Source organism: Heterodontus francisci, unplaced genomic scaffold (genome assembly GCF_036365525.1).
Source record: "Heterodontus francisci isolate sHetFra1 unplaced genomic scaffold, sHetFra1.hap1 HAP1_SCAFFOLD_43, whole genome shotgun sequence".
NCBI classification, from domain to species: Eukaryota; Metazoa; Chordata; class Chondrichthyes; order Heterodontiformes; family Heterodontidae; genus Heterodontus; species Heterodontus francisci.
The window spans coordinates 9959409-9964974 of NW_027141852.1; the positions used below are offsets into that span (position 1 = coordinate 9959409).

At 43.5% G+C, this 5566-nt stretch overlaps 2 non-coding genes across 2 annotated transcripts; one reads left to right on the forward strand and one right to left on the reverse strand.

Moving 5' to 3' along the window:
• Positions 1-702: 702 nt before the first annotated feature.
• Positions 703-793, reverse strand: trnar-ucg (transfer RNA arginine (anticodon UCG)). Its single transcript is given in 2 exon segments — positions 703-738; positions 757-793. It is a non-coding gene; the product is annotated as a tRNA-Arg (tRNA).
• Positions 794-5256: 4463 nt separating this feature from the next.
• Positions 5257-5345, forward strand: trnap-ugg (transfer RNA proline (anticodon UGG)). Its single transcript is given in 2 exon segments — positions 5257-5292; positions 5310-5345. It is a non-coding gene; the product is annotated as a tRNA-Pro (tRNA).
• The last annotated feature ends 221 nt before the right edge of the window (positions 5346-5566 follow it).

Genomic DNA, 5566 nt, shown 5'->3' on the forward strand with positions numbered 1-5566 from the left:
GAAGAAGGTGCGATCGACCGGTGCATCTCCTTCCTTGTCCTTCACGACCACCCGAACAGTGTTGCGCACTCCCTGGCCCGAAACGCGAAAATTGGTTATAGCCATTTCAATCAAAGTTCCCCCAGGATCAAAAGGCAATGATCATGGTCTCTTCTCAATCAAATAAGCACTGATAAGAACAGATACTACACTTGCTGCAGATGTGTTTGCTCTGGATCACACTGGCATCCAGGAGCTCCCACATGCTGCAGCTGTGACACATCACCTGTCCTGTCATCCTGAACGTGTTTCAATTAACTACTTAATTATTTTATTCAATTGTTTATTTTATTGTATATTTTATTAAGCTTACTACTAGTTTGTTTACTATTTTAAACATTAGGACTAAAATGGACCTTAATCACTTACCAGATACTCATCAAACATGCAGCTTTTTCCAAACCAATCAACTACCTGCTTGCCTGTGATGTCACAGCTCAACAGATCCTCATCAAACAGCTCCTTCCACTGCACCGAAGCAAGAACCAAATCCTGTAAACTCACCCCAGCGGCTCTCTGTTTCCCTGCTCTCACTCTCCATTGTGATGTCACTCCTTGATTTTTTTTACCCCTGCTCTGCTCCTCTCTCTCTCTGAGTCGGTGCTTTTAACACACTTGTGAACTCTCTGTTCCGTTGTGCTCTTCTGTCTCTGGTCCAAAATCTGACTCTGGTGGGATTTGAACCCATAACCTTTGAATGCCTTGTTTATCATTATTTCGAAGTCCAACACGCTATCCATTGCGCCACAGAGCCGCACTTATTATGAATGACATCACCAAGGCCTTTGATCTTGTCAACAGAGACGGACTCTTCAAACTGCGATGGAAACTCGGCTGCCCTCCTGAACTCTTGGGCATCATCTCGTCTTTTCACGAGAACATGCACAGTTCCATCAGTTACAATGGAGCAACATCAGACACTTTCAAGATCAGCAGTGGGGTAAAACAGGGCTGCGCGCTGGCGCCAACTCTCTTAGGAACAGAGGAACATAGGAGTAGGCCATTCAGCCCGTCGAGCCTGTTCTGCCATTCAATTCGATCATGGCTGATCATCTACCTCTATCTGCCCCTTTCCCGTGCTATCCCCATATCCCTTGATTTCCTGAATATCAAGATTTCTAACAATTTCTGTCTTGGACATGCTCAATGATTGAACTGCCACAGCTCTCTGGGGTAGAGAATTCCAGTGATTCACCACCGTCTGAGTGTAGAAATTCAACCCTATCTCAGTTTTAAATGGCCTACTCCTTATTCTGAGACTTGGTCCCCTGATTTTAGACTCACCAACCAGGGCAAATATCCTATCTACATCCACACTGTCACACCCTGTAAGAATTTTATCAGTTTCAATGAGATCACCCCTCATTCTTCGAAACTTTAAGGAATACAGGCCCAGTTTCAGTCCCACCATCCCAGGGATTAGTCTGGTGACCCTCTGTTTCACTCCCTCTATGGCAAGTATATCCTTCCTTAGATGAGGAGACCAAACTAAACAAAATACTCCAGCGCGGTTTCACCAAGGCTCTATACAATTGCAACAAGACATCTTTACTCCCGTACTCAAGACCCCTCGTGTGAAGGCCAACATACCATTTGCCTTCCTAATTGATTGCTGCACCTGCACAAGAGCTTTTAGTGTCTCATGAACAAGGACACCCAGGTCCCTTTGGGCATCAACACTTCGCAACCTTTCACCATTTAAGAAATACTCTGTCTTTCTGTTTATTCCACCAAAGTGGAGAACTTCACACTTATTCACATTATATTCCATCTGCCATGTTCTTTCCCATTCACTTAGCCTCTCCAGGTTCGCTGGAAGCCTCTCTGCATCATTCTCACAGCTCACACTTCACCTAGCTTTATGTCATCTGCAAACTTGGAAATATTACATTTAGTCGCCACATCCAAATCATTTATTTCGGTTGTTAACAGCTGTGGCTCCAACACTGATCCTTGCAGTACCCCAATAGTAACAGCCTGCCATCCTGAGGAGGACCCGTTATTCCTGCTCTCTGTTTTCGGTCTGTTAACCAATTATCAATCCACACCAGTATATTATCCCCAATCCTATGTGCTCTAATTTTGTTTACTCACCTCCTGTGTGGGACATTACCAAAGCATCCACTGGTTCTCCTTTATCTGTTCTACAGGTAACATCCTCAAAAAACTCAACGGGTTTTTTCAAGCCTGTTTTCCTTTTCATAAATCTATGTTGACTCTGCCCAATCATATCATTATTTTCTAACTGTCTAGTTATCACATCCTTTATAATTGGTGTATTCTTCTCCATGCTGCTATTGTACACCGATGGGGGTGTTCACCTGTATATCAGAGCTGACGACAAGCTGTTCATCTTGGCAAGACTCCAGTTGGACGTAGAGACTTGGACGTAGAGACTCCACTTTCCATCAACATTGACAACCTCACTTTGGAGGTTGTCAACAGTTCACATACCTTGGATCAACAATCACCAGCAATCTGTCCCTTGATACTGAAATCAGCACCAGGATTGTCAATGCTGCAGCTGTCATGTCAAAGTTGAGAAGATGGGTGTGAACCGACAGCAAACTGACCGAAAATACAAAACTCCATGTGTACCAGGCTTGTGTTCTCAGCACCCTCCTTTATAGTAGAGAAGCATCAACAACTGATACAAGCCAAGAAAAGCAGCTGAACAGCTTCCACCTCCACTGCCTCAGATGGATATTGGGCATCTCCTGGCAGGACAGAGTGCCGAATGAGGAAGTACACCAGCGTGCAGGGATCCGCAGCATGTTTGCCCTTTTGAGTCAGAGGCGGCTCTGTTGACTGGGCCAAATGAATGACAGTCACATTGCCAAATACATGCTCTGTGGTGAGCTTGCGATAAGCACAAGACCAACAGGTCAGGGAAAAAAATCAAGTCATTTGGAGAGGTTTGAGTTAATTAAGGAGAGTGGGCATGGATTTATAAATGGAAGTTCATGCTTGATGAATCTAACTGCATTTTTTGATAAACTATCTGAGAAAGTTGATGAAGGGAATGCAGTGGATGTTGTTTATATGGATTTTACAAAAGCATTTTATAAAGTACCACATAAAAGGGTGGTTAACAAAATTGAGGTTCATGGATTAGGAGGGTCAGTGTCCATTTGGATAGGAAATTGGTTTAAGGACAGAAAACAGCGAGTCATATGAAATGGTTCTTGGTCAGACCGGAGGATAGTCGACAGTGGTGTTCCCCAAGGGTCAGTAGTAGAACCATTGCTTTTTTTTGCTACAGATTAATGACTTGGATCTTGGAATATCGAGTAGAATCTCAAAATATGCCGATGACACCAAACTTGGAGGAGTGGCAAACAGTGAGGATGATATGAACTGCCTGAAACAGGATAGTTATCCGCTAGTAGGATGGGCAGACAGGTGGCAGATGGAATTTAATAGTGACAAGTGTGAGGTGATGCATTTTAGCAGAAGAAATAGGGAGAGGCAATATATACTCAATGCTACAGTTCTGAAGAGTGTGCTGGAATAGAGGGACCTGGAGTACATGTCCATCATTCTTTGAAGTTGGCAAGACATATTGCGAGAGTGGTTAGCAAAGCATGTGGGATCTTGGGCTTTATAAATAGAGACATTGAGTACAAAAGCAGGGTTGTTATGCTGAACTCTGGTTAGGCCCCAATTGGAGTGTTGCATCCAGATCTGCTCACCAATCTTTAGAAAGGATGTGCGGATTCTTGAGAGGGTGCAGAGGAGATTTACCAGAATAGTTCCAGGGATGGAGGGTTTTAGTTTCAAGGTTAGGTTAGAAAAACAGGGTTTTTTCTGGCTGTCTCAAAGGAGATTGAGGGGAGAATGGATAGAGGTGTCGAAGGCTATGACAGTTTTAGATAAGTTGGCAAGGAAAAATTGTTCCCATTAACTATTGGTACAAGGACTAGGGGATTCAGATTGAAGGTTTTGCACAAGAGACGCAGGGGGAATGTGCGGAAGAGCTTTTTTACACAGTGATTGGTAATGATCTGTAACTCGCTGCCCCCGAGGGTGGAGGAAGTGGAGACAATCGTTGGTTACAAAAGGAATTTCGATGGGCATTTGAAGGAAATAAATTTACAGGGCTAGGGGGATCGAGCAGACGAGTGGGACTGACTGGATCGCTCCATGGAGAGCTGGCCTGTACTTGATGGAGCGAATGGCCTCCTTCTATACCACAAATGACCCAATGACTCGATGAGTCTATGTCACTCTCAGAATCAAGACAACAGAGTGACAGATTTAACACAACATTATAACATATGTTTGGTTTGACAAATTCAATAATAACTCGTCTCCACTCCTAGTATTTCTAAATCCCACACATTCACTATAATGTCAACAATTATTTCCTGTTGTGTCTCTCTCACATTTGCAAACTTCACGATATTGGAGTGAGGTGACATCTACTGGCGGGAAGCAAGAACTGCAATCAAGCAGCAGAAACTCCACAGTCTGTCAGGGTTAAAGAAACATTGCAATATGAGGAAATAGTGAAGGGGTTTGATCGGGTTGATGGAAACATGATTCCACTTGTGGTATTGTATGAAGCAAGGGCCGGATATATAAAATTGTCATTAATAAAAGAAATGAGGACTTCATGAAAAATGCATTTGCTTAGAGAATGGTTATAGAGATATACAGCACTGATATAGGCCCTTTGGCCCACTGAGTCTGCACTGACCATCAACCACCCATTTATACTAATCCTATGTTAACCCAGAATTCCCTACCACATCCCCACATTTCTCCTATCACCTACCCTGGGGCCAATTTACAACAGTCAATTTATCTATCAACCCACAAGTCTTTCGTTGTGGGAGGAAACCAGAGTACCTTGTGGAAGCCCACATAAACAACTTGCAAACTCCACACAGGCAGTATACAGAACTGAATCAGGGTCATTGAAGTTGTGAAGCTGCAGTGCTCACCACTGCACCACCCTTAGAATGTGGATAGAGTAAAAAGTGAGATTGGATGGACAGAAGCAGTCTGAAAAGATGGCTCAAACAAAAGGTGAAAACCCTGAAATGTTAACTCTGTTTCTCTCTCCACAGATGCTGTCAGAGGTGCTGAGTATTTCCAGCACTTTCTGTTTTTATTTCAGCTTTGTAGGATATTGTTTTGATCTGAAAAAAATGCATGATCGGCTGTGGGTGCCAGTGAAATTCCACAGGAGCGAATAAAAACCATGCCAAAGGTGGCTCGTTGATCTAGGGGTATGATTCTCGCTTTGGGTATATAAGTGATTATTATGTGAGAGGTCCTGGGTTCAAATCCCAGACGAGCCCTTCTCTGTTGCCATTTTTAGTTTAAGGTCATCGATTGCTTTCAGCCTTCCAGAAAGCGGAATCGATTTCCAAACTGAGCCTGCTTGAGGACCGGGGAACTGGATTCAAAGAGCTTCTCGACAAAATTGAAATGAACAAAATATACAGATTGTCAAGTGGGAATATAAGGTTGCAACAGTAACTAAAGGCCTGCTCGGGTCAGCAAATGAAACCCGACCCAA